We start from the raw sequence: 22,973 nt of genomic DNA, 5'->3' as shown, positions 1-22,973 counted from the left end.
TGTGGAGCAGTATTCCAGATGAAAATGCCAGAAAACCACATGCAACAACATTAAAATGGTTATATACCATGGTTGAGTGAGATTTGTTGCTGGGTTGAAGGATGGCTCATATTATGAAAACTAATAATATGATACATCATATTAACAGATTACAGAAAAAAACCCATATGACTATTTCATTAGAAATCCCATATGACTACTTCATTTGATGTAGAAAAGCATTTCAACAGTTTTTTAGCCATTCATAATAATAATTATAATAAATCTTTCAATGAATTAGGTATAAAAGGAATGTGTATCAATATAGTAAAGGACATACATGGAAAGGTCACAATTACATCATATCCAGTGCTGAAACCTCAAAGTTTTCCTCTAAGATCTGAAACAAGATGAGGATATTCACTGTTACCATGGTTATCCAGTACAGTACCAGAAAACCTAGCCAGAACAATTAGGGAGAAGAAAGAAATCAAAGGCATCCAAATGAGAAAGGAAGAAGATAAATAGTTGCTGTTTGCACATGACATAATCTTTTATCTGGGGAAGCCTAAAGACAATACCAGAATTTGTTTGAATGTATAAATTAATGCAGTAAAGTTACAAAACACAAAATCATCATACAAAACCCAACACTGTTTCTATATATTAAAATGTAACTATCTGAAGAAGAAATCAAGGGGAAAAAAATCCCATTCACAATAGGGTTTGAAAAAATAAAATAGGAATAAATTTAACCAAGGAAATTAAAGGTCTGTAAGCTAATAACTATAAAACATGAATGAAAGAAATTAAAGACACAAATAAATGAGAAAATATCCCACATTCATATATTCTAAGAATTAATATTGTTGAAATGTCCATAACTATCTACAGATTCAATACAATCTCTATCAAAATTTCAATGATGCTTTTCAGAGAAAAAGGATAAAAATTCTAAAATCAATTTAAAATGATAAAGATGTGGAATACCAAAGCAATATTAAGCAAAAAAAGATAAAACTGGAGGCATCATCATATCTGACTTCAAAATATACTACAAAGATATATTTTAAAAGGCGTGATACAGACATTTTAAAAGTCATACAGACAACCGGTGGGATTCTACACACTAAGTACAACCATGAGAAAGAAATTATGCTTCATCTATATATGATGTATTGAGTGCATTCCACTGCCATGTATAACTAATTAGAATAAATAAAAAAGTTAAAAAGTTAGATGGACAAGTGAAATAGAATAGAGAGTCCATTATAAAGTCACACATTTGTGGTCAACAGATTATTGAAAAGAGTACTAAGGGCACATACAGTCAATAAGCAAAGGATAGTCACTATAGTCAATAGTATTGGGATAATGGGATATCCACATGTAGAAGACTTTTAACTCAATCCCTATGTCATATAATATGCAAAAGTCAACTGAAACCTGAGTAAATATTAAACATAAGACCTGTAACTGTAAAACTAGTAGAAGAAAACTTAGAGGAAAAAACTTGGCATTAGTCAGGGCAGCATATGTTTAGATGTAACATTGAAAATGTAGGCAATGAAAGCAAAAATAGACATGTATGATTGCATAAAAGTAAAAGCTTCTGCACAGCAAAGGAAACAACAGAATAAAAAAGATCATATGTAAGGGAAAACTATTTGCAAACCACATATCTGATAAGTTGTTAACATAGATATATTTTTAAATATCAACAAAAGAAAAACAAATATCCCAACTGAAAAATTATTGAAGGAACTGTACAGTCACTTAATAAAAGAAGACACACAAATGGCCAGTTCTCAACATCATTAATAATCAGGGGAATGAAAATTAAAGTCACAAAAGAATATCACTTCACACCTGTTAGAATGACTATTATCATAAAAGAAAAAAGTTAACAAGTTTGGGTGAGGATGTAAAGAGAGTAACACACTTGGTGGGAATGTGAATTAGAATAGCCATTTTGAATAACATGTGGAGGTTCCTTGAAGTGTTAAAAATGGAACACCCTTTTTAACTAGCCATTCCACTTCTGGGTTCATATGCAAAGAAAATGACATCAGAATTTCAAAAGTATATCTGTACTTCCATGTTCTTTGCAACAATTTTCACATTAGCCAGGATATGTTATCAACTAAAAGTTTGTGGATACAGAAATAGATAAAGAAAATCCAGTACACATGTGTATGATGGAATACTATTTAGCCATGTACATTTGGGACATGGACTAATTTTTAAAAGTTTTATTTTTAGTTATATACGATAGTAGAATGTATTTTGGCAGGATATTCATACATAAAGCAAAACTTATTCTATTCGGTTCCCACTTTTGTTGTTGTACATGATGTGGAGTTACTCTGGTGGTATGTACAAATACAGGCAAGGAAAGTTGTGACCAATTAATTCTACTGTCTTTCCTATTCTCCTCTTTCTGCTTTCCTTCATTACCCTTTGCTAGTCCAATCTATTTCTATTATTCTCCTCTCCAATCTCCCTTGTTTTGGGTTAGCTTCGACAAATCAGAGAACATGTTGCCTTTGGTTTCTGTTTTTTTTGGAATTGACTTATTTCACTTAGTATTATGTCTTCCAGTAAAGCCCATTCACCACCAAATTCCATAATTTCATTCTTCTTTAAGGGTGAGTAATATTCCCTTGTGTATATATACCACATTTTTTTCTTTATTCATTCATCTGTTGAAGCACACCTAGGTTGTTTCCATAGCTTGACTATTGTGAGTTGAACTGCCACAAACATGGATGTGGCTGCATCACTGTAGTATGCTGTTTTTAATTCCTTTGGGTATAGAATGAGGAGCAAGATAACTGGGTCAAAGTGTGGTTTCATTCCAAGTATTCTAAGGAATATCCATATTGCTTTCCAGAGTGGTTGCATTAATTTGCAGTCTAACCAGCACTGTATGAGACTACCTTTATTCCCACATCTTCACCAACACTACTATTCCTTGTATTCTTTATAATTGCCATTCTGACTGGAGTGGGATGGAATCTTAGTTTAGTTTTGATTTGTATTTCTCTAATTGCTAGAGATGTTGAACATTTTTTCATATATTTTTTGACCATTCATATTTCTTCTGTGAAGTGTCTGTTCAGTTCCTTTGTCCATTTATTGAGTGGTTTATTTATTTTTCTGAGGTTAAGATTTTTGAGTTCTTTGTATAACCTACAAATTAATGTCTCATCTAAGGTACTGGTGGTGAAAATTTTTTCCAATGTGTAAGATGTCTGTACACATTCTTAATTGTTTCATTTGCTGTAAAGAAGTTTTTCAGTTTGTTAGCAATCCATTATTTATTCTTGACTTTACTTCTTATGCTTTAGGAATTTTGTTGAGGATTTCAGTTCCCAAGTTGACAAGTTGGAGAGTGGGGCCTACATTTTCTTCTAAAGTATAAGATCTCTGGTCTAATGCCTAGGTCTTTGATCCATTTAGAGTTGAATTTTGTGCAGGGTGAGATGTAGGGGTTCAATTTCATTCTATTACATATGGTTTTCCAGTTTTTCCAGCATCACTTGTTGGAGTCTATCTTTTCTCCAATGTATGTTTATGGCACCTTTGTCTAGTATGAGATAACTATATTTATGTGGGTGTGTCTATCTCTTCCCTGTGGAACATGGACTAATTTGAAGGATATTATATGGAAGAAATAGGCCAAATAGAAAGTGAAATAACTGCATGACATCTGTATGATACATGCATGACAGTAACAAAGCTGAACTCATAGAATCAGAGAATGGAAAGGTAGTCGCTCAGGGCTGGAGTGTGCATGTATTGGGCAAAGGTAACCAAGTTTCAGTTCTGGAAATCTCTTACACATCATGATGACTATATAAATAATGTTGATATATGGTATACTTGAAAATTGCTAAGAAGATATATTAAACATTCATAAGCATGACATGATAGATATGTTATTTACTTTCATTTAACCATTCCACAATGTATCAGATGTCATATTTTATGCCACAAATATAATTTTGTCATTTATCCATGACTATGTTGGAGAATGAGTTCCAATAATTTTAAACTTGCTGAGTTAAAATTATTATCAGATTCTATTTAAAAATCTTTCTACCAAATCTAATTTTCACTTTTTCTAAGAAAAATATTTATTATTTTGATTTTGAACATTATCCTTCATATAGAGTAATGCACCCTTTAAAGAGGTATGGGCCATTCAAAATAATTGGGGAATTTTTCTTTAGTAGGAAAGATATTTTAATCCTTTTTCTCTAGAAATAAACAGTATGATATACAAAGGGCCCAAGTACATTTTGTACATATTTAAATAACATTTTTATTTTAGAATGATATTAACTTTATACAAAGTTGCAAAGACATCCCAAAGTGTCCATGTATTGCACAACTAGGTCCCCTATTATTAGCATCTTACTTTGAGAAATTTACCACATTTATTGACCTGGTTTACATTATTACTAACTCTATACTCTGTATAGACTTTCTCCATGTTTACCAAATGTCCTTTTTTGTTTGTTTGTTTGTTTCAGCATGATCCAAGACAATGCATTAAATTTATTTGTCATGTTCTTTCTGTTCCTCTGGGCTGTGGCAGTTATGCAGACTTACCTTGCTTTGGATCACATTGATAACTTTGCAAAGCATTGATCAATTATTGCATAAGATGCTCCTCTAGTATAATTTGTCTGATATTTTCTCATGATTATATAGAGTATATGAGATTTCAGAAAGAATCTCACAGCAGTAAGGTTCCATTATCATCAGACATATTACTCTCAATAGACTTTGGTCACTTGACCAAAGTAGAGCTTGTAAGTTTTCCATATTGCAACTTACTATTTTCCTCTCTGTCCTGTAACCCAGATAATGAAGCTGCTATGGGTAACCCATACTTACAGAACAATAGTGTTGGGCCACTTTCTTGAGATCACAGTATTTGTACAATTATTTGGATTTATGCACATAAGTTATATGTCCTCATTCATACACACACACATGCACACACATCACTCACAGATGCACACACACACACGTATATATATATATAGAGAGAGAGAGAGAGAGAAATATAACATTTTAATAAATTATGGATATTTATTTTATATCTTGGGGTATAATCCAATATGACATTGTTTGGGATTTGCTCAAGTTGTTCAAGCTCTGGTCATTGGGATTTTTTTGTTTTGGCTCCTGTATCATTTAGACATGCCCTGCCATTTTTTAAAGTATCACTTTACACTTTGTCACCTTAAAATTCTTCAGACTCATGTGGTATATTTCCTCCCTGAACCCTAGAATCAGCCCTTTCTTTAAGGAGAAGTATCTAATAGTAATCCCTCAAAATTTTACAATGATCAGGTGGATGCATTGATCTATACCATTGCTGAAAGGAATTAATTATATTTTTGAAAGACTAGTGGAAAAATCTTCAGAAAATAATTAACCCTATCCCTTATTTTTATTCATTTATGTCTGACAAACCAAACCAAATGTACTCTTGCACAGAGAACACTGTGTTATGATCCAACAATGAATTTATGTCATTTTGGTAACAAATTTTGAAAAGCTCTATGTTGGTGTTGCTGATTCTGTAAAGAGTTTGAAACACTGTATAGAAAAGGAAGTGCACTAATTTGAAAGCAAAGTGGAATTGCAAATAGCAAATAGATATATTATGCCTTTAAAATGCAATTGCTTTGCTGTAACTATCTGCAAATTTATGTGGAAGATGGTGTGTCTATTGGAGATCAAGACAGAAAGAACAAAGGTGTCAATTTTCCAGTTAGACCAGCGGAACCAGAAATGGTCACAGGAGTGAAGCTGCTTGAAGCTAGGCCCATGAGGAATAGAAATTCCCCATTTCTTAAAGAATATCACCCAGTAAAATATAATTCAATAGATGACTGCTGATATTCAGGGTAATTGAAAGAAGAAATTAATGCCTATTCAGTGAGCACATTGTAGGCCACTATAGGCAATCACTATATCTTTTTCTCATCTGTACCTTAAAATAATGCTAGTGTATATTTATTTTTCATTGTGTTATTATTATTGTTTTAATAGATAAGGAAGGTATAGTTTGGTATGATTGGGTATTTCAAAGCATTTTATCTTTTATTGGGAGAAATTCTAGACTGCATGTGGCATTTCATGCTCTCCCTCCAAAGAGGGTTGAAATGCTTTAATGTCATCCTTCCTAGGATTCCTTTAAACTTGGGAAAAGGGCAGGATCCAGTCCAACAGTAATAGACAATGCTTTACCTGTTCCCAGACAGTGCTTTATCAGGAGAGAAGATACAGTTGGTAAAGAGAGTCTTTGAGAAAACTTAATTCTTAAGAGGCAGGCGACAAAGAAATGAGGGGAGAGGAATACCAGTGAGTAGGCTAAGAGCTGATAAAAACTAGCGCCCCCAATTTTTAATCCTAAAACTATTGAAGAGGTGTAATGGAGCAGTGTTTGGAAATAAATCTAAAAGTGATTCCAGTTTCAATGACAAATTATCAAAGTTAAGTCTCAGCAGTTTTCTCTTCACAACAATTTCATACCCTCCTGAGATAAATCAGTTTATAGTGAAGTTGGCAAATAACAGTGCACACTGGTAGGTAAAAGGAGATTAGTTTTGCCTTTTTGTTAAATAACTGGAGGCAAACAGAAATCTTAGCCTTTTGATAAGTGACTGGTTCCACAGATACTATTGGAGCATCAAATATTCATCTCCATCCACATTCCCTCCCCATACACATGTGAGTGGACGATGGAAACTCATTTCGGTTCACATCCTAATTCAAAGCCAAATTTAGAAATCCTTGCTTCTGAGAACCCTTTCCAGAAACTTCTCTGTGTCAGTACTGAGGAAAATTTCCTATGAATTGTATCTAGAAACAAGTATGTGTTCTCAAATCTATCATTTGTTTGGAACTCAACCTTAGAAACTTGAAAGTCAGTTGAGAAATTGTGGTTCCACTCAATTTCCTGGGAAAGAAAATGCAATTTTTTATGTGGACAGTTTTCTTCTGTTTTTCTAAAGAATATCATTTTGAAAAAGGAAACCAATCTCTTTCTCCTTTCCTTTGAAATAAATGCAGATATAGTTATTAATTATATATGTGTATATAAATTTAACATATATTATTAGAACTGCATAAAAACATTGTACTTCTGGCTTTGGTGTAAAGCTGTCAGTGATTCTAAACATAAAAATAGGTATAATATTAGCATTAAATAAGAAAGTAGGAGAGAACTTCTGCAACTTATAAAAAGGAAAGTCCACTGAAATATTGTGCTATACTTTTCAGATAATCCTATTTTAATTTAAAAAGTCTTCCTCTTCATCACTGATCCTTATCTTTATCTCACTCACTTATCATTTAATCAATGTAATACTCCAAAATTATTGAACTATAATAGCAAAAAAAAAAAAAGAAACCTCATGTATTAGCTAGAAATAAATCTAACATGATATTTGTAAGGGTTATAGAGAAGAATGTCTTATGTCATGTTAATATATTTATGAGTATTTTATGGAAATTTTTTTTTACTATTTTAGGGAAATAATATGCAAATAAATGTAGCAATATATGGCATTTCTTCATAGAAATCTGATAGAAAAGATATCAGTTCTCCACAAAATAATGTAGTAATTCAGTACAAGTGCAATAATTGTGATAAAGCAATGTGGCATTGGTGTGCAAATAGTTTGTGGATCAGATTTATTGATATGACCTTGATATACAGTGAAATGCATATATTTAACATAATATTAATTTAATAAATTTTGACACACATAAAAACCCATTATACTGTCACAACACATAGATATATTCATTACCTAATTTCCAGAAATTTTTTTGCAATGAATAGTATTTCCAGAATTAGTACACATAACATTGTGTAATTCACTTAAGGTGTGTTTTCTTCCCATGTAAAATTGGGTGTCTAATAGTTTGTGCATGTATATTACATGAGTAACATACATAAAGCATATAATACAGTGACTCTAATATTTTAATATTAATTTCTTATTTTTGTAATGAAACTTGCTACTTTTTCTTCATCTATTCATCTTTGATGGGCATCTAGGCTGATTCCATAACTTGACTTGTGAATAATGTCATGATGAACATGTGTATATAGATATTTCTATTGTATGCTGACTTCAATTCCTTCAGGTATAAATCTAAGGATAATATGATGTCTTTCTTTAATTTGCTGAATTTTAGAAGCTAGGTTTTCTTAATTACTGTAATTGTGCTCAAAGCTCCCCCTTCTTTGAACCTATATGATCCAGTAAGAATTCAAAAAAGCACCTGGTTTTTTCAGTTAGGATTTATAGAGACGAGTTTTGAACTGTGAAAATTGAAATTTAATTGAACATGGACATTTGTATAGACAGGGTGATAAATACATCACTGATTTTTTTTTCAAATATTGAAATATTGTAGGGCATTTCCCTGTGACTCTTTAAAGCAATGGAGAGCAAAAACTTAAATTGTTTTCGAGTCCAGCTCTCTTTTCTCTTTCCTATTTGAAATAAAACCTTTAAAAATCACATATTTAAAAAATCAAGATATGGATCTTTATTAATACAAAAGTGGAATTTTTAAAATTAGAGCACAGATCTACAGTAGTGTGCTGCTTAATTCCCGTCCCTTGTAAATAGAGATGGTATAAACAAGATATTAGAGAGTCTTTTGCCTAAAAATATACTGGAGGGTAAGTCCTGTTTGCCCACAAAAAAGAATAGTAATGTATGCTAATAATTAAGCCTGGTAAATCCGTCTACCACTATTTTGGAAATAGGTTGCCTTAATATTTGTGTGTGTGTGTGTGTGTGTGTGTGTGTATTCTTATTTTAATAAACTCTCTTTTTGTCATTCATATTTCTGCTACCCAGGAGGCATGAGCTATTGCAGCTATCCTTACTCAGTCATACCATTACTGAATGTTGTTATCACCATTCCATGGTTTTACTGTCAATAGTATATTGATATATGTAAAAGTAACATAACCCCATACTTGTAGGAGGTATTTTATTTTGTGTCAGAAAAGAGGCATATATGCAGGGATATATATAATTTAAAATTTTAAAGTATAGAAATAGGATGTGTGCTACTTTAAATGTTGCAAAAAATTTCCCCTTTATTTCCTTTTAGAAATGTGTGCTTCATTCTTACCTTATGCTGATATTTGATATTGGAGAGTAGCCTCTATTTATCTCTTTTCTCTGTAGTCACAGAATCTGCTTTATAATGAAAAGAGCCCTTTCCGAAAGGGTTCAAGAAAATGTTTTCTATGGAAAATGAATAAATAACCTGTAAAACTCTCTAGAATTGAATATTATTAAGTTATACAGGCTTAAGATTAATAAAGCAATTAGAAGTATTAGGCTGAATTCTCTTGTCAGTTTCTTATGCCCATCCTCACATTAAAGTCAATGGGAGCTGGATACTTTTGGCTGTGGGCAAAATGTGGTCCATTTTGAATAAGAATAGCATCTGCAATTACACTAGATGACATAAAAATTAAAAGGTCTATCAATTCTCATATTTCAGAGCATAAGATTATAACCAGATGGTGCCAGAAAGTTTATGTGGGGCATGATGACTCACTAATGGTGCATTATGACAATTTTCTTTTGGCCGCCCTCCTCATAATGTTTCACATACACACTGATGTGCCAAATACAGGACATCTAAACATATGGGACATTTGCAATTTACCAGGATGAAATCCTCTCATGACCTAACAATAATGAGGTGCAGAGATCCTAGCCATTGTGGACTATTTCAACAAAATCACTTCAGAATCCAACTTGATAGTAATAACTGATCTGCTTCTAAACTGGTAGCTTTGTTTTCACTGGTGACCTGCCAATTTACTTTAAACTACATTCTAAGGGGATATTATGGGAAACCACTTGCTGGAGAGAAACAATCAAGTCATTGGAGTTTAGAAAACTCTACACCTAGATGTGAAAAATCAATAACTAATACATATTCATTGAGCACCCACTAATTTCTGTGTACTGTTTTGGGTTTAAGAAAAGTATGGAAGAAAGCAATTTTTATAAAAAAACTTAGTTACCTTGAGGTAACTGAATGTTTTTCTTTCGAATGGTATGAGTGATATATAAATTCAATAGGAGCTCAGAAAGAAAGTGTGTAGATACAATTAGGAATGTTTCTGAATATGTATCTATAACTAATATCTCTCTATATATACACATACATATCTCTATCTATCTATCTATCCATATATGCCAGAGGATTTTTACTTGCTCATATAGTTTATTGAGTACCTAAAACACTAAAATTATTTATTTTTGTTTTTAAAAGATCCATAACATATAACTTTATTAATGTAAGTAATATTATTTCATATTTCCTATAATTTTTGCTGTAAATTACTTTGAAATTTTGTTTGTATTAATATTCTTTGGAACTCAACCATGCTGAGGAACAGTATATCATATATTTGGGGGTATGGGAATTTGAACCTCTTCACATTGAACAGAATAAGATAGCAAAATGGGTATTAAGGAAAGTTAATTCATATTTTTTATTTTTATCCCCTCTCACAAAAACTTGCATGAGAACATGTACAGTAGTACCTGATTATTTATAGGGCACATGTTTCAAGACCCCCAGAGCATGTATGAACCTTTGGATAATACTGAATCCTATATATATCATGGTTTTTCTATACAAACATACCAATAATGAACTTTGTAAATTAGTATAGCAAGACATTTATAATAACAATAATAATAAAGAAAAACAGTTTTAACATACTTTATTAAGCTTATGTGAATATGGTCTCTTTCCAAAAATATGTTGCTTTAATATTCTTGCCTTCTTGTGGTGATGTAGGATGATGAAAAGCCTGCATGAAGAGGCCAGAGGAGGCGAATGAGCAGGCTGTGGGATGCAGCATCAGGCTGCTAAGAACCACCTGTCAAGAGGGGTAGCATCTGCTGTAGGTGACTTTGGATCATGGAGCCTTTGTGATGTAGGTAGTTGAGGAGTCTCCCTAGTGGAAAATTCATTTTTGAAAAATTTTTAAAAGAACACTGTAATTGTGCCTTGGTGCCTCCTTTGTACTTTTGTAAATGTAGGCTCTATTGACCATCTTCATCTATTACATACTCCTACTCCATGTACAGTTTTGTCATATTTAGTCACTTTCAAAACCATTTCACCGCATGTTCAATAAACGAAATTTTTCTGAGAATATAAGTCCACTTGGATCAATCATAGAAATTTCACAAAAATCAACTAACAGTAAAAGCAAAAAGATGGAAAAAATATAATTAGATTGAAGATACAATAGTTCATACTGAATTAAATGGATGTGGCATTGAAGGTGGATGAAGGTCCTGCCTTTCCAGGGATGCAAATGATCAATGTTATAAACATTCGATCTTGGGTGTTTGGAAATATCTGAAAAACAGCAGTTTTCAAAGTAATCCTTCATGAAATAATTCATTTCTACCAAGGACAGATTTAATTACTTGAAAATGTTCTCTTGAAAGTAATTTAAACCTCATAGATTTCAACTACTAGTTCTATTGAGCCTCTTGAATAAATTTTCTTCTTACTTACAATTACAGTCCTTCAAATATAAATGAACTTATCTGAACATCTCATATTCCTTTAAACATATCTACATCATTCACCATGATGATCAACCTTACCTGGACAAACCCCCCTTTTGTTCTTAAATGGGAGATTACTTAATTAGAATTTCAATTTTTGTATTAGTGTGAAGTGTAATTACTTTCTGTTATAAAGGAATTATAATTTTTTATTAATGCAGCTTCAGTTTAGGTTCACAGATGGAAGTCCCTTCCCTTCATGCTTTCTATTAGGAGTTTAATGTCCCAGCATTGATGTTTTTCATCTAAGTTGTCCTGGGCTCCTTCATACAATGTCACTGAAATTAAAGTTGATTTTAATCAAAACCTTTACATTTAGTTTAGCAAATTGTGCCTTGTTAATTTCACTTTGGTATTGCAGTTCACCAGGTTCATTTTAAATCGTGATTTAACAATCTATCATACAAGCTGTCCCTCTCAGTTTCATTTAATTCAGAACTTAAAAGTCATTTTTCACCACATTCACTTTTTTTTATTAAAAAACCATGAATTTACATAGGGCAATGTTGTTTGATTCATTTGATTATTTTTTCCCTTCCCCCCCACCCCTCCCACCCCTCCCACCCCTCTTTGCCCTCCAAACAGTCCTTCCTTCCTCCATTCTTACCACCCTCCTTATCACTACCCCTAAACCTAACCCTAACCCTAATGCTAACCCCTTCTACCTCCCATTATATATCCTCATCCGCTTATCAGCGAAATCATTCGTCCTTTAGTTTTTGAGATTGGTTTAGCTCACTTAGCATGATATCCTCCAATTTCATCCGTTTGCCTGCAAATGCTATAATTTTATCATTCTTCAAGGCAGAGTAATATTCCATTTATATATATGCCACAGTATCTTTATCCATTCATCAAGTGAAGGGCATCTAGGTTGGATCCACAATCTGGTTATGGTGAATTGAGCAGCTATGAACATTGCTTGGCTGTATCTCTGTAGTATGCTGCTTTTAAGTCCTTTGGTGTAGGCCAAGAAGTGGGATAGCAGGGTCAAATGGAGGTTCCATTCCAAGCTTTCTGAGGAATCTCCATATTGCTTACCAGAGTGGCTGCACTAATTTGCAACCCCACCAGCAATGTATGAATATAACTTTTTCCCCACATCCTCGCCAACACCTTTTGTTGCTTGTGTTCTTGATAATCGCCATTCTAATTGGGGTGAGATGAAATCTTAGGGTAGTTTTGATTTGCATTTCTCTTATTACTAGAGATGTGGAACATTTTTTCATATATCTGTTGATTGCTTCTACATCTACTTCTGTGAAGTGACTATTCATTTCCTTAACTGATTTGTTGATTGGATTATTTGTATTCTTGGTGTAGAGTTTTCTGAGTTGAGTTCTTTATATATTCTGGAAATTAGTGCCCTATCTGAAGTATGAATGGCAAAGATATTCTTCTACTCTGTAGGCTCTATCTTCACATTACTGATAGTTTCCTTTGCTGAGAGAAAGCTTTTTAGTTTGAATCTATCCCAGTTGTTGATTCTTCTATTTTTTCTTGTGCTACGTGAGTCCTGTTAAGGAAGTCTGATCCTAAGCCAACAAGTTGAAAGTTTGGACCTACTTTTTCTTCTTCAAGATGCAGGGTCTCTGGTCTGATTCCGAGGTCCTTGATCCATTTTGAGTTGAGCATTGATCTTGTAACCTGCTACTTTACTGAATTCACTTATGAGTTCTAGAGTTTTCTGGTGGAATTTCCAGGTTCCTCTAAATATATAATCATGTCATCAGTGAACAGGGATAGTTTGAGTTCTTCTTTTCCAATTTGTATCCCTTTAATTTCTTTGGTTTGTCTAACTGCTCTGGCTAGAGTCTCAATGAAATTGATTTATTTATGTTATGTATGTCCTCCTCCTTCAATTTAGGTAATTCATACGTCTCTGGGAACTTGTTGATGTGTTCGAGGTTTTCTGTTTCGTTGGAGTATAGATTTTCAAAATAGCTTCTAATTATGTTTTGTATTTCACTGGTATCTGTTGTGATATTTCCTTGTTCATGCCGAATTTTAGTAATTTGAGTTTTCTCCCTCTTTCTCCTTGTTAGTGTGGCTAAGGGTTTACATTTTTGTTGATTTTTTCAAAGAACCAACTATTTATTTTGTTAATTTTTCTGATTGTTTCTTTTGTTTCAATTTTGTTGATTTCGGCTCTGATTTTAACTATTTCCTGTCTTCTACTACTTTTGGTGTTGGTCTGCTCTTCTTTTTCTAGGGCTTTGAGCTGTAGTGTTAAGTCGTTTATTTGTTGATTTCTACTTCTTTTGTTGAATGGACCCCATGAAATAAATCTTCCTCTAAGTACTGCTTTCATAGTGTCCCAGAGGTTTTTATATGATGTGTCCTTGTTCTCATTTACTTCTAAGAATATTTTTATTTTCCTCCTGATGTCTTCTGTTATTCATTTATCTTATAATAGTGTATTATTTAATCTCCAAGTATTGAAGAAGTTTCTGTTTTTTATTCTTTCATTTATTTCTAATTTCAATCCATTATGATCTGATAGAGTACAAGGTGGAATCTCTAGCTTCTTGTATTTGCTAACAGTAGCTTTGTGGCATAAAACATGTTCTATTTTAGAGAAGGATTCATGTGCTGCTGAGAAGAAAGTGTATTCATTTTTTGTTGGATGGTATATTCTATATAATTCGGTTAAGTCTAAATTGTTGTTTGTGTTATTGAGATCTATGTTTTCTTTATTCAATTTTTGCTTGTGCTATCTATCCAGTGTTGAGAGAGGTGTGTTAAAATCATCTAATATTATTGTGTTGTGGTCTATTTGATTTCTGGAATTAAGAAGAATTTGTTTGACGTACATGGATGAGCCAATGTTCCGGGCATAGATATTTATGATTGCTATGTCTTGCTGATTTATGCTTCCCTTAAGCAGTATGTAATGTCCTTCTTTATCCCTTCTGACTAGTTTTGGCTTGAAGTCCACATTATCTCAAATGAGGATGGATACTCCCGCTTTTTTGCTCTGTCTGTGTGCATGGTATGTTTTTCCCCATCCTTTCACCTTTAGTATATGGGTCTCTTTCTAGGAAATGAGTCTCTTGCAGGCAGCATATTGTTGGATTTTTCTTTGTAATCCAATCTGCCAGTCTATGTCTTTTGATTGATGAGTTCAGGCCATTAACATTCAGGGTTATTATTGTGATATGATTTTTATTCCCAGTCATTTGACTCATTTTTTTTTTTTTGACATGATTTGGTTTCTCCTTTATTTGTCTATTCCTTTAGGCCAGTTCCTCCCGTTGCTGATATGCATCGTTGTTTTTCATGTCTTCCTCATGGAATATTTTGCTGATAATGTTCTTTAATGCCAGCTTTCTTTTTGTAAATTCCTTTAGCTTTTGTTTATCATGGAAGGATCTTATTTCATCATCAAATCTGAAAGTAAATTTTGCTGGGTATAAGATTCTTGGTTGGCATCTGTTTTCTTTCAGGGCTTGGTAAATGTTGTTCTAGCCCCTTCTAGCTTTTAGGGTCTGGATTGAAAAATCTGCTGATATTCTTATCGTTTTCCCCAGAATGTAATTTGATTCTTTTATCTCGTGGTCTTTAAAATTCTGTCTTTATTTTGTATGTTAGATATTTTCATTATAATGTGCCTTGGTGTCGGTCTGTTGTAATTTTTTATATTTGGAGTCCTATAAGCCTCTTGTACTTGGTTTTCCATTTCACCCTTCAAATTTGGGAAATTTCCTGATATTATTTCATTGAATAGATTGTTCATTCCTTTGGTTTGTTTCTCTAAGCCTTCCTCAATCCCAATAATTCTTAAATTTGGCCTTTTCATGATATCCCATAATTCTTGTAGATTCCGTTCATGATTTCTTACCATTTTTTCTGTTTGGTCAACTTTGTTTTCAAGATTAAATATTTTGTCTTCAATATCTGAGGTTTTGTCTTCCAGGTGTTCTGTCCTATTGGTTATGCTTTCTATGGAGTTTTTAACTTGGTTTATTGTTTCCTTCATTTCAAGAATTTCTGTTTGTTTGTTTTTTTCAGTATCTCTAACTCTTTATTGAAATGATCTCTTGCTTCCCGTATTTGCTCTTTTAACTGTTCATTGGTGTGACCATTTAATTCCTGCATCTGCTTTTTCTTCTCCTCCTTCAATGCCTGCATTTGCTCTTTCATCTCCTCGTTTGCTTCCCTCATTTTTTAAATTATGTACATTCTGAACTCCCTTTCTGACATTTCTTCTGCTGTGCTGTCATTGAGTTTTATTGATATAGTTTCTAGGTTTGTTTCGGACCTTTTCTTCCCTTGTTTTCTCATATTGGTCAGATATCTGTGGGTCTCTCTGATATTGCAGATTTCCTGTATTGTCTTATAGTGTCCCTGTAGATTTCCAGTGTATCACCTCCCAGCCTTCAGTAGCCTGAAGTCTTGAAGTAACTTGATAATGCAGTACCTCTGAAGAAAGCTGTCCCTAGTCTGCTACCGGTTACAGCGCTTGGAGCTGGCTCTCTGTGGAAAGGCTCTCACTGGGGGGCTTGCTCCGAGAAGCTGGCCGTGTGGGAGCAGCCCACCGCTGGAGTGCCCAGTCTGCTTGGAGAAGACTCTAGCTGCCCTGCCCTACTCTAATAAGCCTCCCGAATACGGACCTGCCACCCTAGCTGAGCTTCACCAGGTGGGGGAATTTCACCCCGTGGTTCTATTTCAGTCCGTGTTTCTCAATGCCTCCCCTTCTTGAATCCTGGGTTCTGGGGAGACTGGAGATGCAGTCACCCTCCAATCTGCCATCTTGGATTGCCCCATTGAAAAAGTCTGCGATCAGAGGGGGCAGGGCCACCTGGAGAGGTCTCTGGCTGCTCTGCCCAGGTCCCAGAGGCTGCTTGTGGGTTAGAGGTCTCTGCTGGCTTGGGTACTTTGGCTGGTTCTCTGTGGAAAGGCTCTCACTGGGCAGTGTGCTCCGAGAAGCTAGCCTAAAAAGGCATATTCCGTCGGAGGGAGCCGGGCTTCTTGGGGAAGTCCCTGGCTGCCCTATCCTGGTCTCTGGAGCAGCATGTGGGCTGGCCGGAGCTTGCTGTGTGCTGGATCAGGGACTTGGAGCTGGTTGTATGCAGATAGGCTCTCACTGGGGGGCCTGCTCTGAGAAGATGGAGTATCTGGCCCTGTGGGAGAAGCCCACCGCCGGAGTGTTCAGGGCTGCCTGGGGGAGACTCTAGCTGCCCTGCCCTTCTTTAATAAGCTGCCCGAATCCGGGACTGCCACTTGGGCAGTGCTTCACCAGGTGAGGGAGACTCACCCTGTGGTTCTATTTTAGTCCGAGTCTCTCAATGCCTCCCCTTCTTGAATCCTGGGTTCTGGAGCTACTGGAGATGCAGTCACCCTCTAGTCTGTCATCATGGATCGCAACACATTCACTTTTGATAAGCTGATTTTAAACAAATAAAATGGAATGGCTCCATAGTCCTCTTCTACATATCTCTTTCTAGACTTTCATAGTTGCACAACACATGTTAATTATGATTTTTAAATTAAAAGACTCAATTATACTTTCTTCAGTTCACATTTTCCTACCTTTTTAAAAATATTCTGAAGTCTCAGGTTTAACTGTCTCACTCATCTTTCATGAAAAGCCCAGTTTTCATGCATTAGCCAGATAAAAGAAATAAAATACAATAATCATGGATTCAAGAGACAGAATTGGGGTATTTGGATTGATTCATTGTAGGCCAACAAATAAATAAAAGGATGTTGCAATAAGTAGTGTAATATTGACATTTATCAAATCTACTTCTTCATCCTCATTTTAAGGAACTCTCAAATGTCATACATGGTATTAAGCAGTAGGTTCTGAAAGACTTAGAATATGGAATGACATTATCTGATAACTGTACTTAGGGAGAACTTAATACATGTGAAATAATGAGAAAGTGACTGAAAAATACATTAGATAAATGTGTAGCTCTATGCTTATTTAACTCTAACAAAGTCTATGGCTTTGAATTTTGAAAAGGAAAACATTTAGTATAAAAGAAAGGGGAAACAATAAAACTAGCAAATTGTCAGTTATGCACGAATCTAAATGACTAATCCCCATTATTCTGAATGATCAAAATATTCACTTTAAAGATCATTCTCACTGTATTTAGGGTTTCAGATATTTGGAATATCTGAAAGAAACATTGATCCATACCTCACAACTATGAAAATTCAATTACTAGTATCTTGAAAATATAATCTTAAAATGTAAGTTTGATAACTTTACATATAGTTTCAATGAATTCATATTGGTGCCCTGGATAAAAGTTTAGAAAGCTGCCTGAAAATACATTATTATGGAAAAAAAGTATCATATTCTCATTTTTGTGGGTAGGAAATGGTCATTAACAGGCCTGTAATATATGCTTTCTGAATAAGGGTTGTAGAAATGTCTCAAAAGTTTGTGTCTATAAAAATGTTTTTAACAGGATGTAGTTGAGCAGTATATGGTCATTTACAGTATATAATCTGATAATTTATTATTTATGGGCCTGCTCTCTAGAAATATGAAGCTATGTATCAATCCAAATTTGAAACGGAGTTGTTCTATGACTAATTGACTCTCTGTTGCTCAGGTGTTATAGGACTTAAAGACCTCAAATGTTAAACTGCCCTCCCAGTGCATGAAGAGGATTGTGGGGAGATGAATTAGCAATACCAGACATCTCCCTGATTCACATATGCATCAATTCTATTAGTTTTAGTCAGATTTTTTGCTGTTGTGACTAAAGCACCCAACAAGAACAATTTTAGAGAAGGAGAAGTATATTTGGGGACTCACCATTTCAAGATTCTAAGTCCATAGACAGCCAGCTCCATTCCTGGGGAATCTAGGTGAGGCAAGACATCATGGAAGAAGAATATACAGCTCAAGATATCACAACAGAAAAGAGGAAGAGGGAGGGAGAGAGGGAGAGAAAGAAACTCAGCTCAACAACAGAAAAATGTAAACCCAAAGGTACAAAGGCACACCCCAGGGAAGTGCCTCCTCCAGCCACACTCTACCTGTTACAGTTCCCATCAAGTTAATGCCTATCTATCAGGGGACTAATGCATTGACTGGGTCAAACCTCTTATTACCCAATCATTTAATCTCTATATTTTCTTGCATTGTCTCACATATCAGCTCTTGGGGAGATACCTAATATATAAGCCATAATAATCTACACAGTTTAAGTTACAAGTAAATTATTTCTAAAAACTCTGATTCACGTGAACATGTCTCCATAATTATTTGATATCTTATTTTCTAAAGGGAATATATTGACCACAAACCTTCACAGGAGCTAGGTGTAATGAGCACCCAAGGAATATTTTGGTAAATTTAAATCATGAGCCTCCAATGAACTGAATCCCACTTACACTAATGAAGCTTGTTTTATGGAGTAAGTATTGCATTGAGTATCACTGGGGAGACAGAAATGGATATAGATACTCAAACCTAATAATAGATGACCTGTGGCAGCAACTCAAAATCATGCGAAAGCATATTTTAAAATTAAAACTATGATTGGGATGGGACATACCACAGTGTAGAACATTTGCCTAGCATGTGCAAGTTTCTGGGTTCAAACCTCAGTGCCACAAAATAAATGAATCATTGAAGGTCAATAAAAGAAATGATGTGTTATAACTGGAAAAGTCTCATGGATGAGTTAGTCCTTTTGGTAGAATTTTATCTTTGACAGGTAGAAGTGTAGAATAGGCATATACCAGCTAGCAAGGATAGTTAAGGCGAGGTGATTTATATGGCAAATTAATCAGAAGAGATGAAAGGGCCATTTAAGTCCATCAAATTTGTGTGTGTGTGATAATTTTTGGAAACTTTATAACTAAATATAAATAATATCAAGGATTTTCTTAAAAATTATAAACAAAGAGTGATCCAAGATGGCAGACTAGAGGGTGACTGCATATCCTGTTGCTCCAGAACCCAGGATTCAAGAAGGGGAGGCACTGAGAGACTCGGACTAAAATAGAGCCACAGGGTAAGTCTCCCACAACGGATGAAGCTCAGTCTGGGCAGCATGCTCGGATAGGGGCGGATTGTCAGAGCAGGGTAAGGCAGCTAGAGTCTTCCCCAGGTAGCCTTGTTCACTCCAGCAGTGGGCTCCTCCCACACAGCCAGCTTCTCGGAGCAGGACCCCCAGTGAGAGCCTTTCTGCACAGAACCAGCTCCAGTCCCAGAGCCAGCGGCAAGCTCCGGCCTGCAGGTAGCATCAGGGACCAGGACAGGGCAGCCAGGGACTTCACCAAGCGGCCCTACTCCCTCCAGCAGTAGGTTCCATTCATGGCCAGCTTCTCGGAGCAGACCACCCAGTGAGAGCCTTTATGCACAGAGCCAGCTCCAAGCCCTGGAACCAGTAGCAGGCTAGGGGCAGCTTTCTTCAGAAGCACTGCATTGTCAAGTTCCTTTAAGACTTCAGGCTACTGAAGGCGGGGAGGTGATACACTGGAAATCTACAGGAACACTATAAGACAATAGGGGAAATATGCAATATCTCAGAGTCCCACTGACATCTGACCAATAAAAGAAAACAAGGGAAGAAAATGTCCCAAACAAACCTAGATACTGTATCAATAATAACAGGACAGCAGAAGAAATGTCAGAAAGGGAGTTCACAATGTACACAAATTAAAAAATGGGGGAAGCAAATGAGGAGATGAAAGAGCACATGCAGGCATTGAAGGAGGAAATGAAAGAGCAAAGGCAGGCATTAAATGATCGCACCAATCAAAAGTAAAAAGAGCAAATAAAGGAATCAAGAGATCATTTCAAAATACTGTAAAAAAAACAAAAACAGAAATCCTTGAAATGAAAACCAATAAACCAAGTTAACAACTCCATAGAAAGCATAAACAATAGGATAGAACACCTGGAATACAGAACATCAGACATTGAAGAAAAAATATTTAATCTTGAAAACAAAGTAGACCTAACCGAGAGGATGGTAAGAAATCATGAACGGAATTTACAAGAATTATGGGATATCATGAAAAGGCCAAATTTAAGAATTATTGGAATTGAGGAAGGCTTAGAGAAACAAACCAAAGGAATGAACAATCTATTCAATGAAATAATATCAGGAAATTTCCCAAATCTGAAGAGTGAAATGGAAAACCAAGTACAAGAGGCTTATAGGACTCCAAATATACAAAATTACAACAGACCCACACCAAGGCACATTATAATGAAAATATCTAACATACAAAATAAAGACGAAATTTTAAAGACCACGAGAGAAAAGAATCAAATTACATTCTGGGGAAAACGAATAAGAATATCAGCAGATTTTTCAATCCAGACCCTAAAAGCTAGAAGGGGCTGGAACAACATTTACCAAGCCCTGAAAGAAAACGAACACCAACCAAGAATCTTACCCAGCAAAACTTACTTTCAGATTTGACGACAAAATAAGATCCTTCCATGATGAACAAAGGTGAAAGGAATTTACAAAAAGAAAGTTGGCATTACACAACACTCTCAGCAAAATATTCCATGAGGAAGAGATGAAAAACAGTGTGGCAAATCAGGAATGGGAGGAACTAGCCTAAAGGAATAGACAAATAAAAGAGACACCAAATCATGTCAAAAAACAAAAATGAGTCAAATGACTGGGAGTACAAATCATATCACAATAATAACCCTGAATCCATCAATCAAAAGACATAGACTGGCAGATTGGATTAAAACGAAAAATCCAACAATATGCTGCCTGCAAGAGACTCATCTCCTAGAAAGAGACCCATATAATAAAGGTGAAAGGACAGGAAAAAACATACCATGCACACAGACAGAGCAAAAAAGCAGGAGTATCCATCTTCATTTCAGATAATGTGGACTTCAAGCCAAAACTAGTCAGAAGGGATAAAGAAGGACAATACATACTGCTTAAGAGAAGCATAAATCAGCAAGACATAATAATCATAAATATCTATGCCCGAAACATTGGCTCATCCATGTACGTCAAACGAATCCTTCTCAATTCCAGAAATCAAATAGACCACAACACAATAATACCAGGTGATTTTAACACACCTCTCTCACCACTGGATAGATCTTCCAAACAAAAATTGAAAAAAGAAACCATACATCTCAATAACAAAATCAACAATTTAGACTTAACCAACATATATAGAATATACCATCCAACGAAGAAGAAATACACTTTCTTCTCAGCAGCACATGGATCCTTCTCTAAAATAGAACATGTTTTATGCCACAAAGCAACTGTTAGCAAATACAAGAAGATAGAGATACTACCTTGTACTCTATCAGATCATAATGGATTAAAATTAGAAATAAATGACAGAACAAAAAACAGAAACTTCTCCAACACCTGGAGATTAAATAATACAGTATTATATGATGAATGAATAACAGAAGACATCAGGAGGGAAATAAAAAAATTCTTAGAAGTAAATGAGAACAAACAAACATCATATCAAAACCTCTGGGACACTATGAAAGCAGTACTTAGAGGAAGATTTATTTCATGGGGCGCATTCAACAAAATAAGTAGAAATCAACAAATAAACAACTTAACACTACAGCTCAAAGCCCTAGAAAAAGAAGAGCAGACCAACACCAAAAGTAGTAGAAGACAGGAAATAGTTAAAATCAGAGCCGAAATCAACAAAATTGAAACAAAAGAAACAATCAGAAAAATTAACAAAATAAATAGTTGGTTCTCTGAAAAAATCAACAAAATTGTAAACCCTTAGCCACACTAACAAGGAGAAACAGGGAAAAAACTCAAATTACTAAAATTCGGCATAAACAAGGAATATCACAATAGACACCAGTGAAATACAAAACATAATTAGAAGCTATTTTGTAAGGTATACTCCAACAAAACAGAAAACTACGAAGACATCACAAGTTTCTAGAGACATATGAATTACCTAAACTGAACAAGGAGGACACAAACAACTTAAATAAATCAATTTCAAGCAATGATATAGAAGAAGTCATCAAAAGCCTACCAAGAAAGAAAAGTTCGGGACCAGATGGGTTCTCAGCTGAGTTCTACAAAACCATTAAAGAAGAGCTCATTCCAATACTTCTCAAAGTATTCCATGAAATAGAAGAGGAGGGAACCCTCCGAAACTCATTCTATGAAGCCAATATCACCCTGATAACTAAACCAGACAGAGACACATCGAGGGAAGAAAATTTCAGACCAATATCCTTAATGAACATAGACCCAAAAATTCTCAACAAAATTTTAGCAAATCACATACAAAAATATATTAAAAAGATAGTGCACCATGATCAAATTGGTTTTATCCCATGGATGCAAGGTTGGTTCAACATCCAGAAATCAATAAATG

Source organism: Sciurus vulgaris (assembly GCF_902686455.1).
Source record: "Sciurus vulgaris genome assembly, chromosome: 4".
In the NCBI taxonomy this organism is placed as follows: Eukaryota; Metazoa; Chordata; class Mammalia; order Rodentia; family Sciuridae; genus Sciurus; species Sciurus vulgaris.
This window is presented reverse-complemented; position numbering follows the sequence as displayed.